The sequence below is a fragment of the Stenella coeruleoalba genome (genome assembly GCF_951394435.1).
Source record: "Stenella coeruleoalba genome assembly, chromosome: 4".
NCBI classification, from domain to species: Eukaryota; Metazoa; Chordata; class Mammalia; order Artiodactyla; family Delphinidae; genus Stenella; species Stenella coeruleoalba.
In genome coordinates this window covers 10,125,301-10,142,167 of record NC_137149.1, presented here as the reverse complement: position 1 = coordinate 10,142,167, position 16,867 = coordinate 10,125,301, and the positions used below count along the sequence as shown (strand labels likewise).

General features: G+C 35.5%; 1 long non-coding RNA gene across 2 annotated transcripts in view; it reads right to left on the bottom strand.

The window, feature by feature from the left end:
- LOC307185564 overlaps positions 1-16,867 on the bottom strand; it is a 210,821-nt gene that overhangs the window by 167,608 nt on the left and 26,346 nt on the right. The gene's annotated exons all lie outside the window — the stretch shown is intronic.

Here is a 16,867-nt window from a genome sequence, read left to right as displayed (position 1 = left end):
TGGCAACACACACACCAAGGAACAGGCTTTGGACCACGAGCTCTGGTCCAGGATGCAGTCTAAATGTGACATCTCATGGTTTCGAGTACAGAAGTCTGTTTCCTCTTCATGAGAAAAGGACAGTATCACAGAGTGGGGTTACCCAGTAAATAGCTACTGAAGCCATCACTTCACTTCATCTCTATAGTTTTTATGGGAGTGTCCTGTGTGTGTAGATACAGAAAAAGCTGGGCTTGAGGGGACATACTAAAAAGCGGATAGTATTGTATCCATTTACAATAAGCTCACAAGTTTTTTGGTTTTGTTTTTTTTAACATTCACACTCATGGGCAAGAGCTGAGGTTAGCTGCTGTCCATACAATTGGAAAGGAAAGGTCTGAAGATTGGTAACAAAGAGTTCTGAAGGAGAGGTATGCATGAAACTTTTAGAATGACACAGAGTATGAAGATATTTGTGAATGGCCACGCAAAGTCCTCAAGATCACCTTCACTTCTCACACCAACTTTATGTTTCGGGGTCCCCAAGACCACCCTTAGGCTTAATAATTTACTAAAAGGACTCACAGAACTCATAAATAGCATTATACTCACAGTTACAGTTTATTAGAGCAAAAGTATACATATTGATATTAACAGGGCCCAGGAGTCACCAAGCACAAGTTTCAGTTGTCCTCTCCCAGAAAAGTCATTCACACAGTGCCTTTATTTCACAACAGTGTCTGACAACACCCATGGAGTACTGCCAAACAGGGAAGCTCACCCCAGTCTGGAAGTCCAGAATTTGTATTGGGGGTTGAATTGCATAGACATGGCTGACTTCTCCCGTGGCTGACCACAGTCTCCTGCCACTCCAGAGGTCAAACTGTGTGGTCTAAGGTCCCCACTACAAGTAAAGTGTTAGCATATCTGGCTTGGCCCCAAGGTGAACAGATATCCTTATGAAACAGCACATCCCAAGGGCTTAGAGGTTATCTGTCAGGATCAGAAAGCAAAGGCCAAACCTCTCTTTGGGCAAGACTAATCCTCTGCTGCACAGTCCAATGGAGAAGACCCACTGAAGAAGAGAAAAAAATAACATGTTCTATGAATGCTAATCAGTTTCTTACCCAAACACCTCAGTACTACCTCACTGGGCTCATATGCAAAGTGGCCACTGTACTTCATCTAAGATTTATCTTCCTCGTTCTCATTTTTGGTCTCAAGATTGGTGTTGTTTTTTTTTTTTCTTAGAAAGTATTGATTGTGCACATATTATTTCCTTTTAAGAGAACCACCCCTCCCATCCACATGAGAATGTTTTGGTCATAGGTTCTCCGAAAAGATAGTCCATCAGAACACAGCAATTCATCACCTATATATTCCCAAAGGTTGTCATTCTGTATGAAATATTAACATACGTGTGAAATCAATGACTCAGCTCTGGCTCTGATCTTTTAGACTCTTCTCCAGAAGAAGACAGAGGGAGGCACCTCTTCAACCATATTTGGATCATAACTCCTATGAAAAACTGCTTGAATTGTAACACAGAATACTCCAGAGGAAAACCAGATTTATTGAGGTATGTTGTGATCTCAGCCAGTCACTAGGAAATAAGCATTTCTCTTAAGCAAACATAATTTACAGAAGAAAGTTCCGATCATCTCTTGACCAGACCAGCTCCTTGACTTGTCTTCCTGCTTTCACTCTTGCCACTCCATGATCTTTTTTCTATAATACAGTAAGAAGAGTGCATTTTTGAGTCTTTATTTTGGGGTCTTCTAATCAAACTCTTCTTCTATAGCTGACATATACCCTACTTAGTCTGTAATTCAGCACCCCGTTTTGTTTTTCTTCACAGAACTTTGCAGAATTTATAATTATTTATATTCTCCTTCTCTCTATCTTTGTCTCTTTCTCTCTCTGCTCCCCTCCCTTTCCCCACTCCCACTCCCTCTGGCTCCCAGTCTATTCAGTTATATCAACTCCCTACCATCTGCAAGCTGGAATCTCCAGAAGAACAGGAGTATGACTGTCTTTCTTGTTTCTCTAAACTCCATGCTTGGCCCATCTTAGCAATGAATACATTTACCTCTTTTACAGTGTCTACTGTGCCTGCCAGGCACAATTCCTAGTATCTTACAAATAAAAAATAAAAACACATTCAGTTGTCCCTCATAACAACCTGAAGAGGTGGTATCATTTTTAGTCCCATTTTACAGTTGAGGAAAGTGAGGCACCCAGAAGTAAAGTAACTTGATCAGGGTCACAGGTGGTAGAGACAAGATTATAAACCTTAGCCATCTAACTCTAAGGAACGTGCTCTTAACCACTAGGCTATGCTGAGTAAATTAACAGAAAGCTGCTTCCATTTTCTTGCAAATGGGTTTAACTTCCTGGAACTACTTTGATAGAATCTTTCATTTCAGAAGAAGTCTCTGCTTTATATTTGCTTAATTTAAAGGTTCACTCAAGAGATTCCCCTCTTCATGAAAGAGAGAGGGAGAGAGGATGTCACCCATGGTGCTTTCACATTATATTACAACCTTTTGAGAAAATATTCGCTAATTTAAAATGGAAACACAAAGGCAGCTATCTTCTAGACTTGAGAATTTAAAAATATTATTTCTGTTTTCATTTACCTGAAGAAAGTGTAACACAGCAGCTAAATTTAAGTATATCCAAAGGCTGCTCCAATTCCATTAAATAATGAGAATTTTTAATGATTATCTCACTAAATTTTCTGACTATAACATTTATACCTTGAAAATTCCACTAGCCAATGAAATATTTTTCATTCAGAGTAGGCCAGTGATTGTCTTTTGAATAATCAAATATATAGCTCCCATTTATTTTAGAATGTCAGGAAACAGTTCAGTTGACAATATTAATAGAGTAGAAAATCCATGATCACAGAAGCTTTCCTGTCAAATATGACAACTTTCTAAATTACTTGTCAATGCTGACCTGCACACAAGCTTAGCTGAACTAAGTTAGGCAAGTTAACAGTGAGTGTAAAGGTGAGATACATCTCAAAATTTCAATGATACTTATCACTGTACAAATCTGGGAACTGAGTAGAGAAAATAAAGGAAAAGCTTACCTACTTCCTGTAGCCATCTAAGAATGAAAAGCATATTTACACCAAATTCTGAGAAAGGAGACTTTTACCACATATTTAACGTAACCATCAAACAAATGTGATGGGGATTTGTTCTGATTTAATGTCAAATGAAAAGAATTGTTAACAAGGATGTCAAGTAAATCTGTATGGTAAAATCAAATGATAAAGATGGTATTTATAATTAGGAACATTAACTTCTTTTCTAAATTCAAACTTCAATTTCTGAAATCTAGGACTAGAAAATAAGTAAGAAATATTTCCATGAACTAATCTATCCTCCAAATGGATTATAATCATTCAGCATATTTCTGGATGAAAGATGAAAGTAGTTCTTAAAACTTGAATAATATTTCATGCAATGTATATTCTGAGGATAGATGTTAGATGTTAATTTATTATTATGGTTAATACTTAATGAACACAATGTGCTAGGCACTCTTTTATCATCTTACATGAATTATTCACTTAGTAATCACAATCAACCTATGGTAAGTTCCCATTTCTAACCCATTTTTTTCAGATGTGAAAACAGGGGATCAGAAAATATAAGAATTTGCTCACACTGACAAGTGAGAGCCAAAATTAAAAAAGAGATGTTAGACCCCACGTTCTTAAGCACCAACACAAGGAAGACTTTTACGTTAAAGATTTTACATTATTGGATTTTTGTGTTGACAAAATTATCCAAACACATTACCAGTCTGCAAATCCATCAGGTGTCTACAGAAGTTTTATAGTAAATTGTAAATTTGCTTTGAATCATCCTTTCTAAAATGTTTATCAAAAACTCAGTGCAATTCTCCTTTCATTATATAATGAAGACTAATTTTTATGCAGGAAGAGATCTTATGTTGTACGTATTAATATACTTCAAGAAGCTGAGCAGGATGTGTCAACACATACTTTGAGTTTATGGGGACACAGCAGACAATAAGCATGTAATAAAACAGAAAAAGAAAGAAGTCAGAAAAAAATCTTAAAACTACTGGGATATTCAGATTTCTCCCCCATTGCCTCCTGTGAAGTACATTCCTAAGACATCAGAGAATAATTTTGGGCCTCCATTTTCTGCTACTATAATAGTTATTTTATTACGCACATTAATTAAGCAAGAAAATTCTAGATTCCCTCTTGGTGCAAAAAGAATTTACTGGCAGCAGAGCAAAGTGGTAATTCTCATAGCTGCATGATAGCTGTGCTACAGATCCACAAGGTCTATAGTCAGAGAGAAATAAAAAAGCAACGTAAATAGATGCCATTTACTGAGCAGCACCTAAAACCTACGACATCCTGTACTAGCTAATTTAAAACATCATTTCATTTAGTGCTCACAAAAATTCCTGTAGACAAAGGGATAGTTTGCATATGTCAGTGCATTAGATGGCTATAATTTTCCAGTACTGGAAAGAAAATTTTAGTTTATAAACAATTCTGAGTCAGGAGTCATATTGTCTACTTATTTTATATCTCCTTTCACTACTTCAGTATAGAGCTTTGCATGGCATTAATATTCAGTAAATGTTCTTAGTACAATAAGAACTTTGACTATATTGAAATCCTTGAAGAACATAATCAGTTATTTTATCTGTGGTCTTATGCCTTAAATTCTTCAATTCAAATGATGAACAAGAAGGCATAGATTAATTTTCAAAGAGGATTAAGATAAAATATATTGGTAATTAAAGACCTTAATTATATATATATTTTTAAATTTTTTTTCCTGAAGTATAGTTGATTTACAATGCTGTGTTAGTTTCTGGTGTACAGCAAAGTGATAAGTTACGTATGTATATATTTATATTCTTTTTCATATTCTTTTCCATTATGATTACAGAATATTGAATATAGTTCCCTGTGCTATACACTAGAACCTTGTTGTTTATCTATTTTATACATAGTAGTTTGTGTCTGCTAATCCCAAACTCCTCATTTCCCCCTCCCCCACCCCTCCCCCACCCTTCCCCCACCCCTCCCCCCTTTGGTAACCATAAATTTGTTTTCTATGTCTGCGAGTCTGTTTTGTAAATAAATTCATTTGTATCATATTTTAGATTCCACATATAAGTTATATCATATGATATTTGTCTTTGTCTGGCTCACTTCACTTAGTATGATAATCACTAGGTCTATCCATGTTGCTGCAAATGGCATTATTTTATTCTTTTTTATGGCTGAGTAATATTCCATTGTATATATGTACCACATCTTCTTTATCCATTCCTCTGTTGATGGGCATTTACGTTGCTTCCACATCTTGGTTGTTGTAAATAGTGCTGTAATGAACATTGGGGCACATGTATCTTTTTGAATTATGGTTTCCTCCAAATATATGTCCAGGAGTGGGACTGCAGTATCATATGGCAGCTCTATTTTTAGTTTTTTTAAGGAACCTCCATACTGTTCTCCATAGTGGTTGTAACAATTTACATTCCAACCAACAGAGTAGGAGGGTTGGTTCCCTTTTCTCCACACCCTCTCCAGCATTTGTTATTTGTAGACTTTTTAATGATAGCCCTTCTGACCAGTGTGAGGTGATACCTCATTGTAGTTTTCATTTGCATTTCTCTAATAATTAGCAATGTTGAGCATCTTTTCATGTGCCTATTGGCCATCTGTATGTTTTCTTTGGAGAAATGTCTATTTAGGTCTTCTGCCCATTTTTTGATTGGGTTGTTTGCCTTTTTGTTATTGAGTTGTATGAGCTGTTTGTATATTTTGGAAATTAAGCCTTTTTGCAAATACAGTAAGTCGGTCGCAACATCTGCAAATATAGTAAGTCCACTACATATGAATGAGTTCCATTCTGAGAGTGAGTTTTTAAGTCCAATATGTTCGTAAACCCAACAAAGTTAGCCTAGGTACCCAACTAACACAATCGGCTATATAGTACTGTACTGTAAGAGGTTTATAATACTTTTCACACAAATAATACATAAAAAACAAACACAAAAAATAAAGAAAACATATTTAATCTTACAGTACAGTACTTGAAAAGTACAGTAGTACAGTACAACAGCTGGCATAAAGGGGCTGGCATCGAGTGAACAGGCAAGAAGAGTTACTGACTGGAGGAGGGAGAGGAGATGGAAGAAGATAGAACTGAAGGATCTTCAGCAATAGGAGATGGAGGGCAAGTTGCAATTTCACTCACACCTGACGTTGATAGCACAGGTTCTGGTCCCTTGCTGGATTCAATTCTATCTACCCTCTTGGAAAAATGATCCAGTGATGTCTGGGTAGTAGCTCTTTTTTTCTCATCATAGATGACATGGTAGCACTAGTAGCACAATAGGATGCATACAGGTGACAATGTATGCCAGACACACGAACTAATTTACGTGATTGGACATACGAATGCATGTTCACATCTTTGAAAGTTCACAACCTGATGGTTTGTATGTAGGGGTCTTATGGTATTTTCTCCCATTCCATAGGTTGTCTTTTCATTTTATGGTTTCCTTTGCTGTGCAAAAGCGTATAAGTTTGATTAGGTTCCATTTATTTATTTTTGCTTTTATTTCTATTGCCTTGGGAGACTGACCTAAGAAAACATTGGTATGATTTATGTCTGAGAATGTTTTGCTAATATCCTCTTCTCGGAGTTTTATGGGGTCATGTCTTATATTTAAGTCTTTAAGGCATTTTGAGTTTATTTTTGTGTATGACATGATGGTGTGTTCTAACTTTATTGATTTACATGAGGCTGTCCAGCTTTCCCAAAACCACTTGCTGAAAAGACTGTCTTTTCTCCATTGTATATTCATGCCTTCTTCGTCAAAGATTAATTGACCATAGGTTTGTGGGTTTATTTCTGTGCTCTCTATTCTGTTCCATTGATCCATATGTCTGTTTTTGTGCCAATGCCATGCTGTTTCGATTACTGTAGCTTTGTAATATTGTATGAAGCCTGGGAGGGTTATGCCTCCAGCTTTGGTTTTTTCCCTCAAGATTGCTTTGGCAATTCTGTGTCTTTTATGGTTACATATAAATTTTAGGATTATTTGATCTAGTTCTGTGAAAAATGTCATGGGTAATTTGATAGGGAGCACATTAAATCTGTACATTGCTCTGGATAGTATGGCCATTTTAACTATTAATTCTTCCAATATAAGAGCATGGGATAAGCTCATTTCTTTGAATCATCTTCAATTTCCTTTAATTATATTTTTTAGATTGCCTTAAACATTTACAGAGATTCAACTATATGCTGGTCATTATGCTTGACACTAAAAGCTATGACATAGGTGTTCATAGAGGCGTTCACATCAACATCATGAGTTGTGTGTGTTGGGGAGTGAGGTGGAAAGACAAACCCTAATAAATAAAATAAGCATGTTTCATACATATATGGCTAGGTACTTTATTGGTAGATTAAGCAGCATTGTCTCTTCCCGATGCCAGATTTTCACCTTTTTTTCCTGACTCCCCTTCAAGAAAGTAGAAAGGTCCATGCTTCACGTACTCAGAATATGTATGTAGAGGAAGGAAAGGAACGAGCCTGCCAGTATTCCTTTTTTTTTTTAAAGGGTGATTATGTGTGTGACTATTTTTTAAATTGTATAATTCATTTATACAGAGAAATCATTTGGATTTAACTATTCACAGTCTTTTTCAATTTTCATTTCCACTGGCCAAATATAGTTCACCTAATAGTCAACATTTACTTGAGCTGATCACCATTACAAATCGGCCATGACACAGAGCTTTTAGTCCCCCCGCCTTAAAGACTATGATCTAATTTGAACAGAAACGTTTCATAGTAAAAGATTCACCAGTCTCTTTTCCCTCTTATAAATACATCTGCCAAAATTGATCTAATATGGTCAAATTTTCAACACATTTTCTTTTCAAACCCATTATTTGCAAGTATTGTAAAGCAAGGCAAATACAGTTCACTTCCCCCAAGCCTTCTACAACTTACTACACACTCTCAAGTTTAGCTTTTACTATCTTTCATAAATGTCTGACACAACCAGGCATTTTTACTTTAAGACAAAACTACACCCTTTAACCTTTGTTTTGTAAATCCTAGACCCAGTGAGCATCATAGTGTTGATGGTAAATCAAAAAGGGTCTTAGAAAAGCACGAGGCAAGTTGGGGTTCCCCTTAAACTACAGTTTTTTCTCAGGTTGGTGGGGGCCCAGAACTATGGACACAGTGATGAGACAGTGACCCAAGGCTTCCAAGAGAGAAGGCTAAGAGGGATGCAAGAACAAGTGACCTGTGTCACTGGGCACCAGCTTCAGCAGATATTTTGTGACTCCAACTATGGCATATGGGAGCAGCTAAAAAGTGACGAAGATGTAGACCACCACTGTTAACTGTGGGCACTGGGAATATCAGCAGGGACCATCACAGCAACCAGAAATTCATTTGCATTCCCTGGGCACCAAGCAGGTCTCTCAGACTCTGGAGGGACACGAGGTTGGGAAGGAGAACCTACCACAAAGAAGATAGGATTTCCTACAACGTTAGAAAGTTAAAGGATGATAGTGAAATAAGTTCTAAAGGAAATTAGGTGATATTTCATACACATCTTGGCTTACAGGCCTGGTTGTAAAATAATAAAAGTATATGTGAAGTTCATAACAAGAAAGACAAAAGGCATGATTAATGTGTCACAGAGAGGGTGACATTTGAGAAACTTGAAAGATGAGCAAAAGCTTCCTTAGCAGTGGGAATAACACATACAAAGTTAGAGATAGCTTTAATAGCATACTTTGTACTGGAATATAAAAATTTACAAGCAACTGATTTTACGAGATGTGGAGTAGAGAGATAACCATAAAATACATTGAATGTGCAGAGTAATATTCTTCAATAACAGTGGTTCTCCAGGTATGGCTAAAGGACTCCTAGTGATTCCAATAATTTTTCGGGGGGTCCACAATGTCTAAAGTATTTTTCTAATAATAATAAGGCATTATTTGCCTTTTTCACTCTTTTCCTCTCACAGGAATTCAGTGGAAGTTTCCAGGGGCTACAAGACAGATGAGAACACAACAGATTAAATGCAGAGACAGAGATGAGAATCCAGTGATCTTCTATTAATCCAGACATTAAAGTTTGCAAGAATGTAGGGGCTTCCCTGGTGGCGCAGTGGTTGAGAGTCCGCCTGCCAATGCAGGGGACACGGGTTCGAGCCCTGGTCTGGGAGGATCCCACATGCCGCGGAGCAACTGGGCCCGTGAGCCACAACTACTGAGCCTGCGCGTCCAGAGCCTGTGCTCTGCAACAAGAGAGGCCGCGATAGTGAGAGGCCTGCGCACCGCGATGAAGAGTGGCCCCCGCTTGCCACAACTAGAGAAAACCCTCGCACAGAAACGAAAGACACAACACAGCAAAAATTAATTAATAAAAACTCCTACCCCCAACATTTAAAAAAAAAAAAAAAAAGAATGTAAAGCAATGCCACTCCCCTCACTTTTTTGTTTTAAAATTATTTTTCATAATAACATCTTATATATGTTAACATACAATCAAATAAACTTTAAAAGGTTTTGACTATATTTGTTTTAATTTCTAACACGGTAAATACTATTAGATAAGACCCCCCCAAACAAAAGCTTTTTGTTGTTCATCTCAAAAATTTTCAGTCATATGAAAATGTTTGAGACTAAAAACTGTGAAGATCCATTTTGAAACCTAATATGGGCTAAGTTACAGGCTTTATATTTCTAAAATAACTATTATGACAAAATGGGAAATATGAATAATCAACATGGTCATTAACCACAACTGCAGAGTTGGTATGGGTAAAGGATGCCAATGCATTAACAGTGAAGATGGGTATGCTAGAGGTTTAAAATGCAACTGAGGGGTAGTATAAATAGATTTTTTTTAAAAAGGAAAGTAATCAGGTGGTAAGCAAATATGCCTTTTATTAAAAGTAGCGTCACCAACATGAGTTTTGCTAATAAGAAGAAAAAAAAAACTTACAAAACGAAACTTTTGCAGATTAATTAGTACTTTATGCATAAATTTTAGGCTGAGTGTCTTATAAAGACTCAATAGCAAAAATGGAACATTCAGTTTTTAGTGTCCAAAATGAATATTTTCTGGGATAAATTAAAGTCAAAAACACTCTTCCAAAAGTTTATGTTAGGAAATTCCATGTGAGGACATAGCAAATGTTTGAATATTTGATACCAATGCAACATTACTATAGATGTTTAGTCAAGTCTTAAAAATAATTTATTACTAAATATGACCAACCTTTAGGATAATGATTTTAACAATATTTATCCTAAATATGAAAATCATTATCCTAAATACTGACCACATCTGTTATATGGCTTACTAACTCAAGGATTATTTTAGTAAGTCATATACAACCCAGATATTAAGGACACAAACTGAAAATTGAGTTGATGTGGAACAAATATGGTTATCTATGGGGATTTAACAACACAATGATAAAAAACAAAACTTGCCAAGATCAAACAAAAACTACGAGAGAAAATATACAATCTCAGTTAATTTTATTGTTGTTTTGTAGACATGCTCTTAAGTTGTTCTATAAAATATTTCATATAAAAGTAAATGCAATTAAAGAATTTAGCCTACTTTTACTTACTACTGATATGTTAGAAATTGTGTTATCTTGCTGTAAAACTTGGTAAGTACAAAGAGTAAAGTCAGTACTCTCAGAAATAATGCCATCCTTGGATTAATGAGGAAATTATAAGAAAACTAAGAGAGAAAGATGAACTATTTTTACTCACAATCAGTTTTAAGAAAGAGAAGGCAAATTTAGGCAAATAATAATAATAATCCTATAATATTTTGTTAAAACAAATACTTCTAAGAATCATATTTGATTATTTTAAGTGAATACAACAGAATGAAACCCTCACGTTTTGATGTTCCCCAAAAGTTGAGCCTACTTTGGTGATGGATAATCCAAAAGAGGAAAACATTAAAGTCAGTGCATAACAAGGAAAAGAGAGTTTCATGACATAGTTTCTCATTGTTTGTTTGTTTTTAATATTTTCATGAGGCTCCACTGTTCTTGTCATTTTGACAGAGCGTTTCTCCCTTGATACAAAGTCTACAAAGTACTTTAGGGGGTATTTTCTTTAGATGTAATTCACAAAAGACAGTGAACACATTCAATAATCAATGTTTCCTTAAAAAGATAGCTTCAATTCCCTAATGTCTTTTTAATGGTTTCTATTTTATCTATACTCTGCCAAATTATTCTCACCACATTAGAATACACTGATACATCCTTGAAAACCAGTACTAGAAAAAGTAAACAAAAACAATAACAACCTAAAAAACCTCTCAGTTAACTGACTCAGCATTTGGGAAGGATTTTTGGTTTGAATAACAGTTTCCTCAGTATTAGTCACCACATGAATAGTGACCACTCAGTGATGAAATGGCTGCTACTGGCACCAAAGCCAAGAGTACACGCTAGATTTGAAAGCAAATTGGAAATAGAAAATCTTCTACACAATGCAAAATGACATGATTTTTACTAAGGCATGAAACTGGTGGGAGGTTTTTTTTGTTTTTTTTTTAATTGTGATACACTCTTTCTTATTAAATATATCTTCTCATAAACCTCTAGGGTCATAGAAACTTTTATAAATGTTATATATAACATTTTGTTCTAAGAATTTATTACATTTCTTCTTTTTTCTCTGAAATACACATGGACATTAAACAATGACTGACAGTGTAGCAGAGACTTCATTGTTTACCAAAAATAAATTCTCTTCCCTGCAATAACAGAAGTACTATGCACATGTATGTCCAACTACACTGCATGCACCAGCCTCCCTTGCAGTAAGATACAGCCACATAGCTAAATTATTTCAATGGAATGCAAACCAAAGTGAGGAGTGCTCCTTCCAATCTGGACTCCTGAGACCAGTCTTTTTTACCTTCCAGTACAATTGGGCGAGTACCCAGGTATCTACTGCAAACTTAGACACATAAATTACTGTGTTATTTTAACTGCTGAATGTTTGGACTCTTGTTACAGCCGCTAGCATTCCCTAGAATGTAACATTAAATATAAAGAAACAAGTGTCTCATCCTAGTACCACAGCACTTTCAAAACAGCTCAGATAAAGATAAGACATCTTTCCTCAAAATATTACATGCTCATTTCCTCTGATTCTAGAATGTCCCAAATGGGCTTGAAAATGAAAATCATCCATCAGGTCTCAAGCCACATTATGTAGATAAATTATAACCAAAGTAAGAAATAAAGACCCACCATTTTTCACGGCAGTTACTTCAGTTACATGAGTTACATGGAAAATTCTCCAGTTACACAAGTCAGAATTCTAACTCAAATCAGTTTAAGTAAAAAATAATACTCCTACTCCTTCTCTCTCTGTGTTGTTTTGTTTTCTTTTTTCCTCTCTCCATATGTCTCTGTCTGTTTTTCTATATTAGACAATGCTGGTTGCTAGTTAACTCCAGTCATAACCTCCATTCTTTATTGCTGACATAGTTGTTTAGGTGTTCACATTTCCACGGCAAAGTCATAGGAAAGGAACAAAGTCTCCCTTAGTGCAACCCAATCATAGTATTTCATTATCTTAAACAGTGATCAGCTTGAGGTTAGGAAGAAGAAATTCTAACAAATGACACATAAATTGAAGGAGTCTTCTGGTGTGGTGAGAGTTATTGAGGAATTTTTCTCTTAAAATGAGATAGATGACTTACTGTAGGCATCAAAAATAAGTTACTATGAATAAGAAATTCAAATCTATTTGAAATTTTAAAAGAAATGGACAAATTCTTAGAAAAGTCCTACATGAAACTGACTCCAAAAATATAATACCTAAATTTCCTATGACCATGAATACATTCATTTATATTATGATTCAAGCAATCAATTAATCAAATAATGGTATCACAATAAAAATCTTCCAGAAAGAAAACCTCAGGCTTGGATATCTTTACTAGAGATTTGTATTAAAATCTCAAGTAAAATACAATTCAAATTTACATAATTTTATCTAAAGAATTAAAAAAGAGAATACGCACCTTTAGTATCAAAAACTGGCAAGGACAAAATGGGCTTCCCTGGTGGTGCAGTGGTTGAGAATCTGCCTGCTAATGCAGGGGACACGGGTTCGAGCCCTGGTCTGGGAGGATCCCACATGCCACGGAGCAACTGGACCCGTGAGCCACAACTACTGAGCCTGTGTGTCCAGAGCCTGTGCTCCGCAACAAGAGAGGCCGTGATAGTGAGGGGCCCACACACCTCGATGAAGAGTGGACCCTGCTTGCCACAACTAGAGAAAGCCTTCACACAGAAACGAAGATGCAGCACAGTAAAAATAAATAAATTAATTAATAAACTCCTACCCCCAATATCTTCTTTTAAAAAAAAACAAAAACAAAAAACTGGCAAGGACAAAATCAAAAAGAAAATTTATAGACTCATTTCACCTATGAACACACATGAGAAAATACTTAGCAAGTTTGTAAAGGTATCACAGATGAATTATATAAAAAGGATAATATACCTAACTAGCTTGTATTTATACCAAGAAAGAAATGTTGCAAATCCATCTTTGTATTCTGCCATTTTAAGACACTAAAGAAGAAAAAAAATCACATAAACATCTCAACACAGACAGGCAAATCACTTGTTAATGCTCAGTATTAATTCATTATAAAAATGTGAGAAAATTTTAAGAAGGAATTCCTTAAATCTAGAAGAATATCTAAAGCACTTTTCCATAGATACAATATTTAATTTTGAAAGTTTTCCCTTTGATATTGGAAATAAGAAAACGATGCCCAATATAACTTCTAATGAATACTGTACTAGAATCTGCCATCAGTGTAGTAAGGTAAGAAGAAGTAATAAAATGTATACAAATTTTAAGAAAGATGATATGACTATATTTAAAGAAAATGCCCAATAATTTATAGTTTAGTTATGTGAATTGGCAAGATTTTAGAATAGTGAATGAGTAAGAAAATAATTTTGTATGTCATTAATATTAAAAGAAAATAAGGTATTGTCAAATTCCTAGTAATAAATCTAAACACCATGTGCAAGATTTTAAAATTTTTATTAAGACACATGAAATAAGCAAATAAATCCAGATATACAGTATTTTCATGGACTAGAAAAAAGAATATTGTAGAAATGTCAATTCTCTCCCAAAAGTATAGACTGATTTAATGCAGTCCTAAATTGAAATGTTAATAGTTTTTCATGTGTGTAATGTGTGTGTGGATCCATATAATTAAAATATTTATGTGAAAATCAAAGAGGCAAGATATTTTAAAATAATAATAATACTGAGTAGTTTCTCTACCAGATATTAAGATGTATTATAAAGCCACAATAATTAGACAGTTTGGTTCTGGTAAAGAGATAGACAAGGACCAAGGAAACAAAAATAGACCCATGCAGATATGGACATTTTATTTATGAAAAAGAGGTATTGTAGATTTGTGGGGAAAATATTGTAGGGAAATATCAGACTTTTCAAGAAGTGGGATAATTAGATATCTACATGGAATAAACAAAATTGGACCATACCCATCACACTAGGCAAAAAAATAACACCAGGTTGATTATAGACTTACATGTTAATACAAAACAAAACAACAACAAAAACCCTGCAAAGCCTTAAGAGGATAACATAGTAACCTAGGAGAGCCTCTTTATAATCTTGGGAAATTTTTTAAATAAAACACAAAAGCACTAACCATAAAGCAAAAACAAAACAAACCACAACAAACCAACAAATCACAAAAAACTCATGCACTTGAAAATGGTCATCAAAGACAACATGAAGAAAGTAAATGAACATCACAGAATAGAAAAAGGGTTTGCAACATGTGAAACTGACAAAGGATTTATACTCAGAATACAAAATAAACTCCGAAATATCAATAAGAAAACACAGACAACACAATGAAGAAAAAAAACTGGGCAAAACACCTGCATAGACACTTCATGGCAAGAAATATCCAAATGGCCTGTAAACATACAAACAACCCAAAGGCCCAAAGTCAAGTGGATTAATACACTGTAACATAATGCATATAGTGGGATTATTATGCAGTAATAAAAGGTAAAAGCTAAATCTACATGCAACAACCTGAACAAATTTTATAAGCATGTTACTTAGTGAGAGTAACACCATACAAAATAATTCATACCGCAAAATTCTGCCATGTAAAGTTCCTAAATAGGCAAAACCAAACCATATAGATTGTTTAGAGCTGCATACATAGATTTCAAAATTCTGAAAGCAGGAAAATTCTTCCCATTTCATGGGTGAATTTCAAGAAATAGAAACCAAGTAAAGGCAAACAACTCTCTAAAAAAAAGGGAAAAAAAAAAACCAACAACAATGCCTTGCATCACTGCCTCAATGATCACAGCTACTTAATAATGTACCCAGGACTATCTGTGAGGGCAATAACTATTGTAATTAATTTGTTTATAGTTTCTATCATATTTTTACCATGTGCTATAACAAAAAAATATTGTTATTTTCTGAAACGAGTACCAAGACATACATACATAGCATGGGTGCATGCTATCTTTTTCCTCCTCACACAAAAACTACCACAAAGCTTCCTACACTCATCTTTCTCAAGCAAATCAAAATGATAACTGGTATCTGAAATGAATTAAATGACGAGATGCTTTAAGATACAGTTATTATCATCTCAAAACCTTTTAAAGATTTCTACCAATGATGCAGATTTGACAGCTTTGCTAGAGCTGAAAGGAAAAGATTCTTTATGACTTTTCATAGCAATGTCACATAGGTTGAACAGAAAAGAACAACAACAAAAGAATCATGTCTGTTGGTAACCTCAAAGAGACCCAAGGTGCTAGATGACCTCATATTTAAAATACTTAAACGACTTCCTTCATTGAAAGTATATGCAAAGGTCAGGCTACCTGGAATTCTTTCTTCTGTTTATCAAACATCTTAATTTGAGCATCACTTAAGCACCGTCTTGTGTATTCACTAGGACACTAATACCATTATTACGATCTTTTATGTCTATATGCATCATATTAACTACCCAAGTTTCTCCTTGGAGAAATAAAACCTGTGGTTTGTCACTGTTAAGACAGCAACTTGGGGCTTCCCTTGTGGCGCAGTGGTTGAGAGTCCGCCTGCCGATGCAGGGGACACGAGTTCGTGCGCCGGTCCGGGAAGATCCCACATGCCGTGGAGTGGCTGGGCCTGTGAGCCATGGCCGCTGAGCCTGCGCGTCCGGAGCCTGTGCTCCACAACGGGAGAGGCCACAACAGTGAGAGCCCCGCATACCGCAAAAAACAAACAAACAAACAAGACAGCAACTTGATGAAGTCACTACCACTTGGTAACACCTGTTCTTTGATGGCAATGAAATGGATTGTATCAGGAGAGGCCTTGCTTTCTCCTGCCTTTTTTCATAAATCTCGGGGCTACAAGCATATCAGTAGACATGCGAGCAGGGCAAGGTGCATGATGATGACTGTAGTAAAACATCTGGCTTTTCCTTCTAACTCGCATCACCCAGAGCCATGGCCCACAAGCCTACTTTTGGAATCCTCTTATGAATCCTCCCTTTCCTTATCCTCACATTCATCACTCACTGTCTACGAGGGTAACAGTGCGCCTCCTTCACCATTCGGAACGTTATATTTATGACATATGGATTGGATGTTGATTTTGAATCACAGAAAATTTACTATTTAAAAATAAAAGGAAAATGACCCTGGGAATAACCTGTAAATACATTTCAAATCTTTCTTTTAGTTGAAACAAATG